The 21,362-nt window shown below is 35.7% G+C and overlaps 1 protein-coding gene and 1 non-coding gene across 2 annotated transcripts in view; one reads left to right on the forward strand and one right to left on the reverse strand.

Moving 5' to 3' along the window:
* The window catches only part of Dh44 (corticotropin-releasing diuretic hormone 44), a 256,898-nt gene that overhangs the window by 175,116 nt on the left and 60,420 nt on the right, over positions 1-21,362 (forward strand). The gene's annotated exons all lie outside the window — the stretch shown is intronic.
* LOC111509076 (uncharacterized) lies at positions 7,623-9,299 on the reverse strand. The gene is made up of 2 exons (XR_012465385.1): positions 8,901-9,299; positions 7,623-8,854 (listed from the first exon to the last, which is right to left on the reverse strand). It is a non-coding gene; the product is annotated as an uncharacterized protein (transcript).

Consider the following 21,362-nt stretch of genomic DNA (forward strand, 5'->3'; position numbering starts at 1 on the left):
TTCATGACCGCAGCCCCGTCATAGGTTTGCGCAATTAACTTTTGCCTAAAATTATAGGTGTCACACGTACGAATTAAAAAATTAAACAAATCGTTAGCTGTGCGCCCAGATGAAACATGAAAACCCATAAAACGTTCTACCACATTACCATCTTTGACATATCTAAAAACGATTGAAAGTTTCATCAATTTCCTCAATAATATATGCCACACTGTCTATACCTAAGCTCATTTTGGATGGTTTTTGAGGTGCCCGAAAAAACGCTACCATTTAAAAAAGTATCAAATTGTAAATCATATTTGCCCCATAACATTAAAAGTTTCTTGTAATTGGCGCGATTAATCGAATCTTCGGTTTCATCGTGTCCGCGAAAAGCTAATTCTTGGGAACCCAAATAAATCGTAATATCGATAAGTCTTTTTGAATTCGATCGATTTTCCCTAACCTGATTATTAAAAGAAATTATGGCCTCTCTTTGAGCTGTATCTAAAGCTGTTGCTATATTTTGTTTGCTGAACAATTTCAATTTACAAAACGAAAATATATGCTCCTTAGATTCAAAATGTCTTTTTTAAATCGGAGTATTCTATTTTAGACCACGTGTGGTATTCGGTTTGTACGGAAAATAGAACACAGGGCCAACAAAAAAGTTTTTCTCGTTTAATGGAGCCGGTTAACCAATCGCATTTATCGTACCAACTAATATTAAATCCTCGATTTTGTCAATTATCTGATGCTTTAATTGAAGTCAAATTTGGTTGAGGCCTTCCCAGAGTTTTAATAATGTATAATTTATCATCATAAGATAAAGACTTAAAATTATTTGTCAGCAACCAATCGACTATATGGTCAGATTTTTTTAATTTCGTCCACCTTATCCATAATAAATGAAAAAAAAACTTACCGAAAAGTGAAAACCTGAAAACACCTTGAAATTGAAAGAAAACACTTCAAAAACACATTAAAAATATTACCAAAAAGCACTGCTATAATACAATACTGCCTGTTTTATACACAAATAACAAATATTATCAAGAAACACAAGAACGATTCACCGAAATTTTTTTCAGTCCCGGTCCGTCACGGCATCCCGTCCGAATAATTAAATGAAAAACAAACGCAGTCGTACACCAACGGAGACAAACTGGAGGCTAGCCTCCTCTAACGCTATAATTTCTGCAACTGAAATCACGAATCGGGACGTATGTCGCTGTTTGGATCGGTCTCGTGGAACCTGTATTTTTAAAGTGGTCGGAGGCTTGGCTCTCTTGCATTTCGGGTTGATGGTTTATTCGTTATTCATTCATGGGCGGTGTGTTTGAGGTACGTACTACGTAGTGAGTGATAGTGTTTTATCGGGCATATTATGTATTTATATTAAAAATTATTGGTAAAGTAATGATACCTAAGCATTTTCAGAAAAAAATAATCATACTTATTTGTCAATATCTTTTAATTTATTGCGATGAATAGCTTTAAATTTTATGGGGATGCTAAGCTTCCTCTGACAAGCCGCCGCTGGAAAAAATTAAAGTTAAAACTAGAACATCCGGCGTAGAGTAAATCCAGTTATTTCACTTCGTCTCCTGAAGACGTCAACTTGGTTTGTGAAACACGACTTTGAGGAGAGTAATGCAGTACTGCTGTTTGGCGATAGTGTTTGTTTTGGAACTCCCAATGAAATGTGAAACTTTCCATTTGATCCTTCGTATATTCACTACCCTATTTAATCACTGAATAGAAGTGCCTGCTCATAAAACATAACAACCTCTCTAAATATATGTTTCAAAAATCGAATCTTGAAAGTCTTGGACCCTAAACAATGTATAACATAGGAATCCCTCATTTCTCAAACTGGAAACAGCAAATAGTTAACAGTAATCATGTACTCCAACTGATACCTATCACCAATACACGTCACATCTACTGTTTCTCGAATTACCGCATTGCATTTCAACATTTCAACCAGTTAGAGTTGGGTCGTTAAGGAAAGTTACTGTCAATATGTGCTAACTATTAACAGAAACTATCCTTTAGACTGTTACGTGAGTGTTAAGCTGTTCGATTTCGAATAGGGAATGTTCAGAATTCGATCAAAGTACATGTCTTGATTTGAAAAGTTCCAATACGCCAGATACAGAATTCGAGACACGACGATATATTCGTTAATATCAATTTTTCATCACTGAATCCAATCAGCTAAGAATTAGCAAGTAATTTCATAGAAGTGATATATTTTAATCGCCAACTCTAGCAATTCTAGTCGTAAAATTCACATATTCACTTGAATATTTCAATCAGGTCTTCTTCACGAAAATTTTCTCACGAGCGAAATGAGGAGATAAATGATAATACAGGGTGTAACTAAATAAGTGTAAAACATTTAAGGATTCCTCATCGAGAAAAAGATAGGATCTTTCATACAAAGAAATTTCATTGGAGCATCTCTTATTAAGATACAGCCTCTCAAAAGGGGTACATAAAATTTGTATAACAATTTTTTTCACAAGCACTAAAAGAGTTACAATATCGAAATTAACCTGACGTTTTGTACTACCAAAAATGCACCTAGCCAGTAATTTATTTGGTTTACCCCATGGTTGTAAGGGGTGGAAAACGCAACCCCTAAAATTTATTTCCAAAGTAACTTTTTGTCTTATCATTTGTTTACCATTTAAAAATTTATTTCCGATAGCCTGTTTCATTCTAAACAAAAAAATGTCTCTTGGGTTTTTTGACCAAAATAAACCAGTTCGCAGCAAAAACAAAATTATTTTAGGAACAACTACAGAGATACTTCGTCAAAAATGCGAAAATACGAAACTAATCTATCTAGTAGGTCGCTATTAGCGATAGTGACAATTAAATTGGTATGACGCTGTCAGTTTGTGAATTTTCGAAATTGAATTAACACTAATTGTGTGTTGTTGTTCTGTTCTCAATTTGTTACTTCAAAAATTCACTTGTTATTAAAATGGCATACACAAATGAGGAAATAGCTGATATGCATAACGTTTACGGTCTGTCGCAGGGGAATGGGTTAGAAGCTTCTAGAAGATATGCTGAAATGTATTCTCAACGGCAGCATCCTTCACATAGAATATTTGCTCGACTTCATCAATGATTACGAGAATATGGTTCATTCGACAAAAGAACGCAGGATTGTGGTCGCCACCGAGAAGTACGAACACCACAGCTTGAGCAAGCAGTACTTAATTTGATTAAAGAACAACCTACTACCAGTACTAGAAAGATTGCTTTGCAGCTAAATGTTGATCATATGACTGTATTTCGAATTTTAAAGGAGCAACTCTTATACCCTTACCATCTGAAACGAGCACAGGCACTGTTACCGCGAGACTTTCCGAATCGTCTTGAATTTTGCAATTGGATGCTGGAAATGATTAGAAGAAATTGTGACTTTCTGAAGGCGATAGAATTCACAGACGAATGTAGTTTTTCTCGGGACAAGATTATTCATTTTCATAATAACCACATACGGGCTGATGAAAACCCTCACGCTATTGTCGAAACTAACCATCAAGAACAGTTTTCTCTTAACGTGTGGCTCGGAATTATTGGGGATGATTTAATTGGGCCTCATTTTCTACCTCCTCGATTAAATGGTGAGGCATACGTTCAATTTTTAAGAGAATTGCATCCAGTACTGCTGAAGGAAGTTCCTTTGGGATTCATAAGGGATATGTTTTTTATGCATGATGGGGCTCCCGCCCATTTTAGTCAAGTAGCACGTCAGCATTTAACTGAAACATATGCAAATCAGTGGATAGGTCGAGGAGGACCACATAACTGACCCGCTCGATCCCCGGATCTCAATCCTCTCGATTTCTTTATTTGGGGCCATTTACAGCACTTGGTTTATCGTAGTTCTGTTCGCGATGTAGAGGACTTAAGAAACCGCATCATCGATGCGGTTTCTTAAGTCCTCTTCTTAAGTTCTCTCATCAGAGAGACTCCAGGAATATTTGAGCGAATACGTGGCTCAATGCGCCGATGTCTAGACGCATGCGTAATGTCTGAAGGTAGACATATTGAACATTTACTGTGACTTCTACATGTTGTGTGTTTTGTTATTAATAAATTAGTTTTGTTTATTACCCTTCAATCGTTTAATGCAGGTACTGACTACAAAATAACAATAAATCCAATTCGCATTTATGACGATGTATCTCTATTCGTAATTTTTTTTTTGCTGCGAACTGGTTTATTTTGGTCAAAAAAACCAAAAGATATTTTTTGTTTAGAATGAAACAGGCTATCGGAAATAAATTTTTAAATGGTAAACAAATAATAAGACAAAAAGTTACATTGGAAATGCGTTTTAGGGGTTGCGTTTTCCACCCCTTACAACCATGGGGTAAACCAAATAAATTACTGGCTAAGTGTCTTTTTGGTAATACAAAACGTCAGGTTAATTTCAAAATTGTAACTTTTTCAGTGCTTGTGAAAAAAATTGTTATATACAAATTTTATGTACCCCCTTTAAGGGGCTGTATCTTAACAAGGGATGTTCCAATGAAGTTTCTTTATTTGAAAGCTCCTATCTTTTTTTCGATGAGGAATCACTTCCTTAAATGTTTTACACAGTCAGAAACGGACGTGTAATCGAAATTTTCAAGGAACACGTCAATTTTTATTTCTAGGGGGACTAATTCTAATATAAAAATCATACCCGAAACTTCACCCCCCGGGGTCACCAACTACCCTCTCTATTTTTTTCAACGACATTGGAGGTCGAGCGATACATCATTTGAAAGGTATTTTGCCCCTCTATTACTCCTGTAATTGAGAAATTTAAAGTTTTCGTTTTATTTAAGAAAAAACAGAATATTCGCTGTCGTTCATTTCAATGAGGAAATCAACAACAAATAATATCAGTGGAAACAAAATCTGTCTGTTTAAAAATCTGTTTTTCAGTTAATCAGCTGTCGCCCCCATACGAACGGCAACTCTCAGAAGTTGAGAAACTTGTGCGAGCTAAGGACTGACGAGGTCTTACCTTTTAACGTGTGATTCCTAACACGGTTGCAGAATCATCCCAGCTTCAACCAGATAAATTCTCTCGAGAAAAAATATTTGGTCTGTCTTCCGATCGTGAGTCGGGCGCACTACTACCGCGGCCAATTCCACAAAACTAATCGACGGATAAATCGTTCAAAATAACCTCCATGTAGTTCCATACAGTAATACAGTTTATTCTCGAAAGCGTTCCATACATTATTCAAGATGTCCGGAGTCAGCCGGCATTCCAGAATAATTCTCTGTCGCAGGTCTTCTAAATTTGTAGATTCAGTAGAGTCCACTTTCGGCTCCAGGTGTCCCCACAGAAAGAAGACCATCGGTGTGAAATCAGGTGATCTAGCTGGCCACTCCACTGGACCCCTTCTGCCGATCCAACGCATTGGAAAACGTTCGTCCAAAACCTGTCTCACCCGAACATCAAAATGTGGGGATGTACCATTTGCTGGAATGTTATTTCATTTTCTACTAAATTTTCATCATTTTCCAAAATTTGTGTAATCTTAGGATCTACACAGTCTGGTAATAGATTTGATAATGTATCTCCATTGAGATTACCTTCAATGAAGAACTGTCCAACAATACGATTACCAATATGCCGGCCCAGATATTCAATTTTTGTGGAGTTTGTGAATGTGTTTCCATGCACCAAATGAGGATTCACATCGCTTCAGTGAAGACAATTATGTCTATTCACTTCATCATTCAAAATGAAAGAAGATAATTGGTCAATTTCTCGCTGAACACCTCACAAAACTGAAGTCGATGATCAGGATCATCTTCGTTTAATTCCTGAACTAGCCTTATTTCAGAAGGATGAAATTTGTAGGCTTTCAAAATCTGAAAAACACTAGTAGCTGATACACCAGACGCTCTAGCTACTTGTCTGATAGATTGTCGATTATCCATTTGTACATGTCCTGAAACTGCAACTTCAACTCCGTCATTTCTGACAGGACGGGATACTCCATGTTTTCTCTTGTCAACAGAACCTGAAGTTTGAAACGTATCCATGAACTATTTAACTTATTGATGGCTCACGTTGTGGTCAGGATGTTTCATAATATAAATTCTTGCAGCAGCTTTAGCACATACATTATTTCGATAACAGGTTGCAACAATTTCTATTCTTTCTTCAGTGGAATAAACCATATTGGAACAAAGTGAACAAGGATGATTGAATAATAATTCGTGATGAAATCAAATTTTCATTATATGTCGCGAACTTTATGTATTACACTGTATATACACCAAAAAGGTATCCAGTTCCTCGCAATTCAACATAAAACGCCCATATTGTAGAAATAAAACTGACCTGCTGTGCAATTGCATACACCATTTATCCACTTAATTTCAAGAAAAAACCTAGAGGGTCATTCCTTTATCTTAGCACAAATATCACACGATTTAACTCTGAGAACTGCTTCGCCTTTCATTTTCGACGTTTCAAACAACGGGTTATTTTCGTCAACAATACTTTTGTTGAAGTGTCAATAAAAAATGCCACTTTGACAATTCTTTGTTTTTCTTAATAGGTCTGCACTGCCATCTAATGAACACTTCTGAAGTGCCGATGGGACACACTCCATCTCGTGATGGAAAATTCATACACAAATCATCCAATAAAAACAATATATATTATTAAATGTTTACCATAGATTTCTATTTTCATCAAGAGAAATTTTTGTCCCTTGAATATCTGATAATAAACAAAAAACTCGACACATCTCATTCCTGAATGAAACAATGTGATCAACAATTAACTGATTCAAAGAAATAAATATTTCAAAATAAATTCTCGAAACATTTATCTCTTTCAAAGTACTTACACCATACGATCTGGTAAATGCCTGTCAGAAAACAACTACTTTCCCGGCTAATACCACGCTAGACGTGGTACCACTACAGACCTGTTTTGAGGTATTACTTCTCATCAGTTCGGGAAATATCCGACCCAAACAGCAGTGTGCTTGAAACTTGAATAATTTCAACAGGGCTACACGACATGTATGAAACCTTTGTCCAAGAGAAAGATTGTTAACTAGTAACATCTTGTAAACAAAGCCCGAAGCGTGGAATAAACATTCCATGTATCCATACTTTGACAGGAATCAAAATATTTTTGAAAATTGTATCATGGAAAGATACATACATATAAGAAAAAGAATACTTGGAAATAAAATATCGAAACATTAATCTCTCCCAAAGTACCTACACTATAGGTTCTGGTTAAACGTCTGCCGAAAAACAACTACTTCCTTGCCTAATATCATGCTGAACATTGAATTATATTCGACAGACATTTATGCAAGATACCTCAAAGAGGTCAGTCTTGCACATGTTTCTTGTTCATCCAGCAGCAGGAACATGCTGAAATCGGTTGAGTAGATTACCTACAGACCTAAACTGAATAGGTTATGTAACAATGATGGTTTTACTGAAATGTCCATTACTTGACTGTTCGTTATTCCAATTTGATGTTATATACCCACACTAGGATGTTCTGTACTAATGGGACATTGAGTCCCATTTCTATATCTAACTTTAGAAATTTTATAACAAAAAAAAACTTAAACAAATGATCACTGAATAAATATTGAACTTTTTTATTTTGTAAATGGAATTTATCATTCTGACTTCATTGCTTCACAACACTTGCTCAATATTTTTTGCTCAAAAGCATATTGACATTGGTTTGAATCGATTCAGAAAACACCTAAACAATGCTTTAATAAAACCATAATTGCTAGGAAATTTATTCATTCTGCTAAAATTCTCCATACGTCTGTACAACTACAGATTCTTCTATTTCCAATAGATTCGCTTTTCAACCCACAAATGTGCAATGCCATTTTTCAACAATCTCAGACTATTCAAGACTTTTTAGTCTGCCCCAAGTTTGGCTCAAGAGTGTGAACCATCTTGACATAATCCTCGGAATCCTTGTGTCCCTTCATATGCTTCCGCAGAGTAGCTTTAAGTGAAAACGAAGATTTACACACAGAGCAGATGAAAGGCCTTTCCCCACTGTGCGTCCTCAAGTGAACCTTCAAATGAGTTGACTGACTAAATGCTCTGTTACAAATATTGCACTGATGTGGTTTTTCAGCAAAGTGTGTTCTCATGTGACGTTGAAAGCCATTGGAGTAAGGAAAGTTCTTGCCGCAGATGCTGCACAGAAAAGGGGACTTCTTTGTTTTCTCTCCAGGAGGGGCCTTGTGTGTTTGCTTGTGCCGGTTCTGGGATGACAAGCGGTGGAACGTTTTGTTGCAAATGTCGCAATGATAGTTGCGTTCGCCAGTGTGTGTAGTAAGGTGTTCCCGCAGGTTGTGGGAGTGCTTGAAAGCTTTATTGCAGATGGTACACAGGTGCGATTTGGGAGGTGCATGAGCTGTTTTAGAATGATATTTGAACTGTGATTTCGATGTGAAGCTCGTCCCACACAAGTCACATGCATATGTAACAGTTTCTGGGTTTTTCATGTTGTTACTTGGACTGCATGAATGATTCAGCATGTCTGCTGCAGATTGATATAATTGCAAGCACAACCCACAAACAAAAGTATCTGTTTCGGATTTGGCACTATCCGAGCAGTATTCGTCTAGAGACAGTTTATTCGGGTACACCATGTCATTGCCCCATTGATACAAGTTTCAGGTAGTGAAGTTTCAACTATCGCAACTTCCTGCGTTTGAATTTTAACTTGCCATTCTTTCCAAAATGCTACTGCAGTTATGAGCTTTTTCCTGAATTCCCATGTCTTATTCAAATCCTTGGAGCAGTCTGGGCAAATCTCCCAGGTTTCCTGAAACACCTAGACAATAATTAAACTTGTGAATAGGAGAACAAACAATATTTACCTCAAACTCCCTGTTAGAGGCCATACAGTGGATTTTATTCAACAGTGACTCGTTATTGGTAATAACTGTCGACAGAGGGATTAATTTGAAACTTTCACATTCTGTGTAATTTTGTAAACAAATTACGCAAGTCTTTTCTTGTTCTTCCATTATATTTACATAAAAGTAATCCAGAAAATAAAAAATGAATGAAACGTCAATTTCCTACTAAAGTAATCTGTGACAGGGTGTTCTGTGGCCCTGTGCTAAAGTTTTGAAAATTTGGTGCTAGATTCAACTGTTAGGAGGCGTTCGGTATCACCAGCGGTTGACGTAAAACAGAATGCAAGATTTTAAAATGGGTGTGTTTCATAGAACATACAATTGATGGTAACTCAAAAATAATTAAAAGTATGGAGGGGAGACCCACAATAATTAAAAAAATGTACTATCACTGTCAGACATCGCAAATTATAGCAGAAACACCAATCGAGCACTTCTTACATCTGGTTATCGAAATAATTATATACATTATAATATTACTATATATAAGATTATCTTGATATTTGCATGTGTTCACGACAATGCTGAAGTGGATTTCAGAAAGCTCCTACATTTTTCATCAAGATGAATAATTATGATTTTGCATGACCATTTCAGTTACTTTAGGTTAGGTTATTGAATTTCCTTATATTTTCCAGATCAGACTAGGTGTACTGTCTTTTAGAGAAATTCGTAAAGATTGTTTTGTTGCACAGAAAATTATTTTCTTAAAATATTACATGCTTGGAAAAGTGAGACTTTGGATCATAGGCTTTGTAAGGATAATAGAGGGCGAAGTTCAACTCGGAAACAAAAAATGATACTCTTGCTTCTCCACATAACCCCAAAAAGTCTTCCTATAACAAAAAAATCGAATAATCGAGACTAATTACCACTAAATACACCCCGATACAAATATTATTCAACAGCTAATTTGAAATGAGAATTCTGAAGATTATAAGCAAGAAAGGTTGAATAAATACTGTTTGAATTGAGTCTTGAAACACTCATTTTGAAGTCAGATAAAATGATGTTTTAAATTTGCAAATTTGATGGCAGTTAGATATCTTGAAATATTCGTTTTTGAAAGAGGGTGGAGACCATATTCCCCTAAATCTTACATTTACATCATGCATATCCTTGGAAAAGGTTATTTTTCGATAAAAAACGAATCATTTAATGTGCAAATTATTTAAGAAAAACAGCCACAATGTAAAGTTCAACTTCGTGGACTTTATGGAAAATTCTTTCGCGTCCTTTCATTCTATACAAATACAAATTTTTGTTTGTAATGATTAGTTCTTCTTCTTCTCTTTTTTTATGGTCTTTGCTTCCCTTCGGCGCAGTAGTAATGATTAGTTATATTAGGTCTATGAACAACGCCATGTCATGGCCATTGTCATGGAAAAATATGCTTTCGACCGGGTAATAGGTATTAGAAATTCCTTCTCACCAAAGTCTTCGGCAGAGACTAATCTCCTCTTTGTCTTTAATGATTACATTGTTATTTTAACAGCTCGACACGTGTTTCAATCACCAAGTGATCATCTTCAAGAGGAAAATTAAATAATAGTTGGTTGTTTTCTTAGTATTTGTCCCCGTATTCTTGCTGTGATTTTCCTTTTCATTTAATATTCTTCTTTGAGCTTGAATTTGGCAACTGATTCAGTTCCTACATGAGTATATTCTGGAATGTGAAATGGGGAACACACATCGGTGTCAGTATTTATTTTTTTTATTGCATCAACTGCTTAGATTTACAAATCAAACTTCAGTATTTTCATAATACAAAATTTGAAATATCGAATGTTTTGAGTCGCCAAAAATCATACCTACCTCTGGCGGTATGTGTTCGATCAGAATCCATAGAAATAATCTAGATTCGCATCAAAAACTATATCTTCCCAGACTGCGGAGTAATAATAAAGTTTGATCAGCAGTATCTGACTTTCAAACCTCATCATTTCAACCTGTTACGATATTGGAATTTACTACATCATTATTGGGGAGCGATAGCATTATCCAAGAAGTGTAGTTAGAGTTTATATGCCCCGCTTCCTCTATAATGAAATGTGGTAGTTTCTCATTACAGTATAAACTTCAATTGAATGAATTTCACTCACCACTCTGCTGTAAAGTTGCTTTCCAGTAAATTGACAGTGAGTTTCAAAACAATAAGTAGATAAAATGGAAACATGAGGGAGATGTAACCTTTTAAATGAAAGAGGAGAGTTCTGAATTTTCCCTTTCTTGTTATCAAGTGAAGCCACATAAAAATATTGAGAAAAGTTAAACGTACCAAAATATTTTAAATTTTTACATGAATTGGGAGTAAATATACATATAAAATTACTTGCAATTAATCTTCAATACGGAAGACGTTGCACAGGTGCCAATTGTTTCTCTTCATCTTTCTGTGCGACATTAGCCGTGTAAGTTGTTTTTTCGTCGGGTATCTGCCACACGTACCTACAAAATAGAAGATTCACCTGAGAGGCAAGGGTGAGGTATTTTCACGTGAACTTGAGCATGCTTCCCGAGATTGTCTGCAGGTGGCGCAGTGGTACATCCTACTGAATCATGACTATATGTAGTCAACTATATATATATATATATATATATATATATATATATAGTTGGAATTAAATTTGCTTTTTCGGTATACTTAGACGGGTCACTCCATCTGAAATGACCCACCCGACACTGACGAGGAGCTAGTACCCCGAAACCGGTTTGTTGGTGATCATCCCGACCAAATGAAATCAATTTCAGCTTTTTATATATGGGAAGTTACTCGCGAAGAATCTTCCAAATGGAACCTGATGGTTCCCCTTCAGCTTTCTGCGCAGCATTAGCTGAATAAGCTGTTGTTTTTTTACGAACCTTCAAAATCGTAGGTCTGACATGAGAGGAAAGAGTTTGATATTTTTACCAGAAGTCTTCGAAATATATTCATTTATTATTCTGATGTGAACCCTAGGGTATGTTTTTGATCAACTGCAGGCAGAGCTTATGGCTAGAGAGAATCTAATTAGTTTGTTCGGGGTGTTCAGACGGTTCACTCTGTCTGAAATGACCCACCCCACACTGACGAGGAGCTAGTATTCCAAAACCTTGTTTGTTGGTGATCATCCTGAAAAAATTAAATCAATTTTAGCTTTTCATATATAGGAAGTTACTTGCGACGAGTCTTCTTAACGCAAGACGTTGCACAGGTGCCAGATGGTCTCCCACGAGTGGCAAGAGTTTGGTAACAATTGTATAAAGCATGTATTGCAGTCGGAGACAGGAAAAAATGAGAACTTTTTTCTGTTCAAGCTTTCGAGACTTTATTAGCAATTCTTCAGGAACTCTGGGGTTGTGAAAATATAATTTGTGAAAAACATAGTACAGACCATCAAATTAATACCTGCAAAAAATGTGGTTGTACAATCTGAGCCGCAAAAACATTTGGATTTATGAAAATATTACTGATCGATGATGATAAACACTTGTATATAATTGTCAGAGATCATGTAGGAACGGTAAAATTTTAACAAAACACTCGTTATGTTGTGTTGAATCGATAATTGTTAATATAATCCAGAAATAATCATTTTAATGGACTCTAAAAGAACATGTCACTGTCATCTGTCATGTCAAAAATATTAAAAAAGAAGAACTGTTGGTGATTAGTGTTCTCAGAACATAGAACAAGAATTTAGGGGGATGTAACAGTAAGAATACCTGTAGGCGAGACCGGTGCAAGTTGTAACCAAAAAAGTTTACACTTTTTTTTCTCGAAAGCGATTTCTTCAATCTGGTCTAATTTTCGTGATTTATTACTCACATATTTGGCCAACTTGTCAAATATATATATATATATATACATATATATATATATATATATATATATATATATATATATATATATATATATATATATATATATATATATATATATATATATATATATATATATGTATTATAATCGTTGACAGTTAGACCTCTAACCACATTTTAAATAAAGTTGTCTCATTGTTACAATCTGCCCCGGCCCGGGGCAAAAAGTAACACCATATGGGGTAAGTTGTAACACATCTGTTTTATTTGTTAAATGAAAAATATGAGCATACATTTGACTACAAAAAACATCTCTAAAAAATATAAATGCAAGCACATATTAATAAAACAACATTAGATAACTTGATGTAATAATAATCACTTATTCTCTATCAGAATCGCAATTATGGCAGATATAAGGAGAGTTTCCCCCAGTGCAATCTTCATGTGACCACATTTTGCACACACTGCACCTAATCCAATGTTCGTTCGGTTTGCTATTGCTAAAGGGTTCAGTGCAAACTAAGCAAAAGTACTCGTCTTCAGAAGATGATTCTGATTCCACCAAAACCTTTTTTTTTACTTTCTTCACTTGTGCCTTCATAATTTCTTTCTGCGTTTTAGATTTGCGTTTATTGTTTTTCTTTCAGGGCATTTTTATCTGGTGTGTCAGTTAGAATGGCAGATTTTCGTTTTTTTTTCCTCTATTTGTTTTGTTTCTTTATTCAACTTTAGGGAGTGGCCGAACAAACTCTGGAAAGGATGCAGCCTTGTATTTGAAGGTGCGTTTGAAAGGAGCAGGATAGCATTTAGAAGTGGATGCCTGTGAACATTCTTGGGGTAGGCCAGTCGTTGTTACAATAGGTTTCAAATCATCTGTTCGGGAGGATAAAGGTGGTGGTGGTAGCGGATGCTCTGTCACAGAAGCGGGTAAGGAGTCATCGTCGCTAAAAATTTCCCGGTTAAAAGGTTCTATGCCAGAAACCTTGAAACCTTTCGTTATATTCATAGCAGTAGCTGCCAGTGATAGTACATCACGAACCAAGGAAGGGACGTCATAAATTGTCATCGACTTTCCGGCGTTGCTTCGCATCCAACTATCTTGAGCAGAAGATAAATACTTTTTGAAGGTGCCATATACGCTCCTGTCTATGGGGTGCAAACGGTGAAAGCAGTGGGGCGGAAAAGACAGCATCACCACCCAATTTTCTTTTGCATAATTTATAGTTTTTATTGCTAAATGGGGCTCATGGTTGTCCAATAATAAGAGGACTGGACTGTCTTCCGAAGGCTTTACATGAGCAGCAAAGTGCTCCATAAATTTATAAAATTCTTCGGTCGTCATCCAGCCAGAACCATTAGCTATTCCAATGGACCCTGGGGGACCATTTCTAATAAAATGGTCGTGAAATTTTTTTCTGGGAAACAGAAACATAGGTGGTATAGAATTTCCGATCGCACTTACGGCAGTACATAAAGTGACAAGTACCCCTCTCTCACTTGAAGTGAAGTGCCATCAACCTGCTTGGTTCCTTTTACGGCGATAATTTTACAAACTTTTTGTACGGTAGTTACACCCGTCTCATCGAGATTCCAAATCTGGGAAACAGTAAAACCGTATCTGTCGCTAACATTAGCTAGCTTATCAAAAAATAGGGACAGATTAACTCTATTGGAATTCGTTGCTCTTTGTAAGCTTGTAGGTTCTGGGGTCCGAATAGAGAGCTCCCTATTTTTTTTTTTTAAATCTGTCAGCCAATCTTGTCCAGCGCACTTGTTTTCCTTCCAGGAGTTTGGAACTGCAATATCATAATGCAAGGCACACTCATAGGCCAATTTACGAACTTCCTTGGTAGTCAAACCGAAATAAATTTTTGAAGCACTTTTAAAATATTCTACCAGACTGGTGGTTTGCTGATCGTCTTCGGCCTACACTGTTCAATTTGATAGGAGCCTCCGAAACGTTTGCCTTTTCAACATACCTCATGAGAGTCACATGACATATATCTAAAGCTTTTGCCACTGAGCAAATTGACTCTTTTTGTGTATAACTCTGTGTAAGGCCTTTTCCATGTCTTCTTTGAAGTAGAACCTCTGTTTGTTTTTTTCTTATACGTTCTCATCCTAAAAGCAAGTGATATTTTAGTAAACTGAATGTTTGTTTGAGCGAGGTGAGTAGTAACATGTTACATTTGCCCCGAGCAGTTTGTTACAATTTACCCCGAGCTTGATTTTATAAGAATTATCTCGGTAAATTTTAAAGAAAACATCATCTGTTTTTAAAAATCTGTTTTTCCGTTAACCAGCTGTCGCACCCCTACGAACGACAACTCTCAGAAGTCGAAACTTGTGCGAGCGAAAGATTAACGAGCTCTTACCTTTTAACGTGTGATTCCTAACACTGGCTGGACAATAGCAAGTAAAGATCGATCGTTCAGACTAGGGCTTGAACCACCGACCAACACGGCAGTCAATTGAGTGAGTGAACAAAGCACCCAAGCCGAACCGCTTGGCTACCGACCGACCGACCGACACTAAAATACGTATACACTGTGATCAGGCAATGTGCAATGACTAGTTTGGGTCAAAAAAGCGAAAGCTTCACAGGTTTGTGATAGTAGTTAATCGAAGTCTAAGTGCTAGATCAAAATTCAATAACGTGCTCAAAATATCAACAATCTCAGAAATAAACGTAACACCGATATATAGCGATTGGTTGCATAAGTGAAACTGGCACTGATTGTGTGGCTGTTTTGTGGCACTGATAACATTCCCTAGAAGCCCGTGCATGATGCAGGGTTGCCAGAATAAACTTTCAGGAGATTTTGCGACTGTTACACCTTACCCCGTGTTACAACCTGCCCCGGTCTTCAAATTTCCGAGGGAAATTTGAATGTATTCTGGTACAAAAAACTGTGTACTCTGTATTTATTCAAATATATATGATGACTTGACTTTATCATGAAAAATATCTCACCTCAGGTAAAATTTTCAATAATAGTTGTGTTAATGCTTAATTCATTGCAAAGAAAAATAAAAAAAATCCGAAAAATTCATGTTCCCGATGGAAAGTTACTGTTATGTCCTATGAGGATAGTAAAATTAATTTCTTTTATCTGAATGTAGTAAATATGTATAGTTGTATAGATAATATTGAGACCTATGTGCCTTTTAGAATTCATTCATAGAAGATTCTTTGAATGTTAGTCATTCCTAACTGTGAACTGTATTCGAGTGGTCTAATATTTTACCAATGTCATATGTAAATCGATGGTCTAAGTAAGTCAATGGTGTGTTGTGCAAATGTACAACTTTTTTGGTTATTTTTGAAATCAATTTTGTGAGCTGGGATCTGCCAGTTTGGCCAATATACACCTAATTGCAATTTGCACATGCAACTTGCGCCATGCTCTGAACCAAGTGGAATAATTGGAATTTGGAAGGCAGTAATTTTTCATGTAATTTCAAGGTTGGAAAACCATTCAGAAATAAAGTCAATACTTCCTGTAGAAACGTTCACTGTAAGTCTAAAGTATGAACATTATAAATAGTGTTTCATTTTATAGTTTTAGACTCGTCTACAAGTCTTATTTATTCAACATACTTTCTATATCTATATTATTGAAATAAAATTATAGCTGACAGCAGACACATTATTTGCATAACAATGTACCGTACAAGTATGAATCATTTCGCTCATTGCGATGATTATTTTTCGATTTGCAATAAGCATGAACGAGTCTATATAGTTCAATTAAATATATACTCTTCGTTATGACACAGGAGAATTTGATCGGTGGAAACTATCTCGTCAAGACTCATTTCCAGAATTTTCGTTGCATGTGAAAAATGTTATCTAGAATCATCGACGTCCGTATATGTTGTTTTCACAACTTTTATGTTGTGTTGGTCATTGTAAAAATGTGTCACAAGTCTGAGGTTAATGATTTCAGTACCTATCTTCTATACTATTATAAATGTGAAAGTTTGTGAGGATGGATGTATGTTTGTAGCTCTTTCAAGCCTAAACGACTGAATGGATTTAGATGAAACTTTACATAAATACAGCTTATACATTAGAATAACATATAGGCTACAATTCACAAAGGTTTTTTGTAATTTTGGTCATAATATAACGACAAATATTGAGTAAGTCGAAAAAATGTTTGCTCCCTGAGAACAGCAAGCAATCTTGGCGTGCGCTGCCTATTATTATAGCGTTGGAGTTACATACAGATAATAGGTTCATTCCAACCAGCGTCAGAAACAGTTTCTGACAGTCAGGATTCTGCGCAGTATTGTGATTGCGTTCCAACGTGAGTTTCCAACCATTAGTAAACTATCAGTTTTCTGTTCCATCCAAGATTCAAACGTGTTCGAAATCTATCAGAATGGTTTGAGGATTATCTTCTAACCATTAATCTGACGCATGCGTATTCCGTATTACTGTTTCTGTTTTATGTTCATGCAACTTGCAAACAACATAACCCGCAAAAATTGTTATAAAATAAATTATGTATTTGCTGGCGCAGGAAAAATTAGAAATTCTTTAAGTGTACCTAAGATATGAACATCTTTAATTACACAAATTAATTATTGCGGTGACCTACTTTCCTCCCAGTTCCATGTTGATTAGGAAATAGAATAGAGATAAAAAATACTGCAACCTTCTTTTACTTTTCAGAAATACACTTGATTAGATTTTTTTTTAAAGCTTTTGTTGCCAAAATTCAGTTTGAACTATAAGCTGTTCCAATCAGAAATTTCAAATTAATCAGAAACCAATATTTAACAGACATGCGCGTTGACAACGATTTACAAACTGTTGGAAATCTGTTATGACTCAAGGTTGGAACGAACCTAATTGTACCGTGAGATTGTTGTCTTAGATAGTTCTAAATAAAAGACCGCGATAGTATATATCTACTCCTTATGTGGTAGCCACTATATGCAAAATACTGAGCCATAAATATAATTAAATTGGAATTTTTTTTCACAAAGTACATTTTAGAATAACAGTCAAATTCTAATAAAAATTGGTACAATTGTCATTTCAAGTATTCAATATGGATGAACTTTGTCTTTAACACTAAATAATTTTTACGAATCGTTTAAAAGTTATCACAATAAGATTGACTTGACGCAGCGCAGTAAGACATTACGCGTCGCGTCTACTGTAAGACGACGGGGGACGATGGTAAAGGGGCGATCTTAGCAATGAAGCGTCATCGTCGAGAACGTGACCGGAACGCGGGCAGACAGACGCGTGACGGCAGACGTCGTTGACGGTTGTGTTAGTTTTGCGAATTTCTTTATAGGTAACATAATTCGATTCTCGAAGCTATTCACTACCTAGTGCAGTTGACATATTTTTTTAGTTAATGTATTTTCAAAGTAAAAATATAAATTACTAGCTGTTGCCCGCTCTTATAACGTGCATCCGAAGCTACCGAACCTAGAATCTTGAAATATGCAGGTAGGTTTTTTGTATAGCGTAAATAAGCATCAAGAAAGGTAATCACGAATTTCCACCCTCAAGGGGAAAAATAGGGGTTTAAAGATTGTATTGACTTTCGTCAGTTTTGAAGTTGTAAATCTGAAGTTTTGGGGTGATAAAAAAATATTGTAACTATTTGTTTAAAATGGTCTGTCACGAAACTCAATGTGATAAACTAAATTCTACGCGGGTAAAGCGGCGGGTAACAACTAGTTCAACCATATAGTGTATAAAGGGATTTTGGGATTCATGCTGGGAAATGCAAACATTTCAGATTTGCTTCCTGGGAAACAAAAATGGAATTATGAGAAACGTTTGTCTCTTTTTTCAAGGTCATATCGAAGTAATATTTTCCCATTTATAACTTATGACAGACACAATAGCAGGCTTCTAGGAACAAGTTACTTATGTATTTGCATGGAGATTTTAAGAGTGGACACAGCACAATAATAAACGCAACGACATCAATCATACCTTCGAGTATCTGTATTTTTTCCATTCGTCCATATTCATGAATGGGTCTAGCGTGCTCATCAATCACACTGATTTCTCACATGCCCACACTCCGAAAATAAACATGACGATTGATTTATTCACGGAGAGCAAATGGAAAGTATACAAGGGTGTAAAAACTCTTGAAGATACACGAATCAGTTTTTCTATGGAGAGAATTTTGGAAAACAAGAAAGAAGAGGTTCAAGAAGATATAACATCACTTTGAAGAGCTTCATCAAATATGCGTCCTAAATTAATTGCCTTTGTTTTCAAGTGATTTTGTTTTACCTATTTATTGTTTGTATGTATGTTCTTCTCCTCTATGAGGAATTTCATAATATTCGAGGTGAAGTGGCGAAACCCCGAAAAAAATTTCATGAGTTCCGAGAAAGGGAGAACTTCAAAAATTCAAAAATGGATTTTTCAGGCAAAATGATTTGGTCTTATATGGTATTTTGAGGCAATTTGCTGGAGCAAATAAAAATATGTTTCATAAAGAAAATTAATTTCTCATCAGAATTGTGAAGGCCCAGGAATATCCATTCTTCAAAAGGCAATCTTCGTGACGTTCTTGGTATTGTGTCTAGTAGGACAAGTTTTAGATATCCTTCGAATATTTCTGTGAATCCACAGGACAGTAACATTTGCCACCAAACCAGATTGACTGATGAATCCAGCGAAAAATGTTTGATAATTTGAAAAATGAATAATTCTCCTTGGTCTACAAATAAATTCAAATTCAAAACTGTTGAACCTTTGAAATGCAGTGAAATTTTTGTATTTATCGTCTATATTTTTACATTTCATCTGATAGGCAACGTTTTCAATTATGTTCCATTGTGTTCAAATTTTTTCACTATACAACTTTTTTTTCAGTTATACCCACATAAGCAAACACGTATTTACACCATTAAAAATGTTTTACTTCTCTAGGAAATCGATGACGAAATATTTTGAAGACATGATTTCTAAACGAGTGAGAATTAGAATAATCAGATAATTCAAGCTTGCTAAGTAGTTATTCATTTATTTATACACTGTTCTACAGGTTTCACTCAACTACACAACAGGTATATAAGTCAAATCACAATACAATACAATTACAATAAGTTATAAGATGAAAACAATACATATAGAATTAGCTGAAGTGAAAATACCTAATCCCAGAGATGGAACAGTAAAAAATGTCGAGTTGACAACTTGCAGAATTGCATTTGACACACATGTTATGCAGAGGTGAACGCTTCAGAATATTTGTACGTGGTGTTGGCAGATAAAAAGGATTAACCACTCTAGAGGTTGCTCTAAGTACATTGAAATTAAGTTTTTGCAGATTATGTGGGTCAATAATTAAATTATTAATCAGTTTAAAAACAAAGATTGTGGAGTGACAATCATGACGGCCACTCAAGCTATTCATAGCATGTCTAGCTAACAATGCTTCACGGGGAAATTCAATTGGTGGATAGATATTGTCTGATCTATAGGAGAGAAGTTTTAGGAAACGACGTTGTACTGATTCAACTTTCTCTGTATACAACTGATGATATGGATTCCAGATTAAGGATGCATTTTCTAATTTTGATCTAACGAAAGCATAGTATAAGGTTTTCGGTAGATGGATCCGAGAAATCTCTGGAGATTCGTGCAATGAAGCCATACATTTTGCAGCAGACAGAATGACTTCAATGTGTGGTAAGGAGGAAAGTTTTGTGTCGAAGGTAATACCTACATCGATGAATGTGAGAGGCCGTTGAAGTGGAATATTGTTTATTAAATATTGATACGAAAATGGACGATTTTTTAGTGTGTACGTTATTACATTACATTTATTCGTGTTTAAAAGAAGATAATTATGAAAACACCATTGCTCTCAATACGTTTCAGATTGTGGGAGAGTTGAAGACAGTCCTCGATGCCATTGATCTCACACTATAATTTCAGGTCATCCGCGAATATCAAACAGTTGATGCCAATGACCTCAACTATGTCGTTTATGAAGGCGTTATTAAAGAGAAGTGGACCTAGGTTGCTTCCTTGTGGAACACCCGAGGTTGCTGAATATTCCACGGACTTGCAGCCATTGAATATAACATACTGACGCCTGTCAGTGAAGTATGATATGAAAAGTTGAATCAGGATGAGAGAAAAGCCGTACCTGTTCAATTTCGATAGCAGTAATACGTGATCAAGTCTGTCAAATGCCTTAGACAAGTCCGTATATATGACATCAGCATGGGATTTCCTATCAATGCTTTCAGAAATATATTGGGTAACATTGATGAGGTTAGTGATTGATGAGAGACCCTTCATAAAACCATGTTCAAGTGGTATAATTTGATTCTTCAAATGAGGATATAACCTGCTATAGATGAGGATTTCAAACACTTTGGCGAAGTTGCATATTATTGATATGGGTCTATAATTACTGACATCAAACTTGTCCCCTACTTCATAAATTGGCCGAACTTCAGATAATTTCCATAGATTTGGGATGGTACTAGTTTTGATGCAGATATTTATTAATCTTTTCAAAGGACGAGCCAAAACATATGCACAATCTCTGACAATCAGTGCAGGGATGCTGTCGTGTCCCGTTGTCATTTTCGGTTGTATCTGTTTCAAAG

This window comes from Leptinotarsa decemlineata, unplaced genomic scaffold, assembly GCF_025532065.1.
Source record: "Leptinotarsa decemlineata unplaced genomic scaffold, Ldec_3_MD MMD2_tig00000882_RagTag_RagTag, whole genome shotgun sequence".
Lineage (NCBI taxonomy): Eukaryota > Metazoa > Arthropoda > Insecta > Coleoptera > Chrysomelidae > Leptinotarsa > Leptinotarsa decemlineata.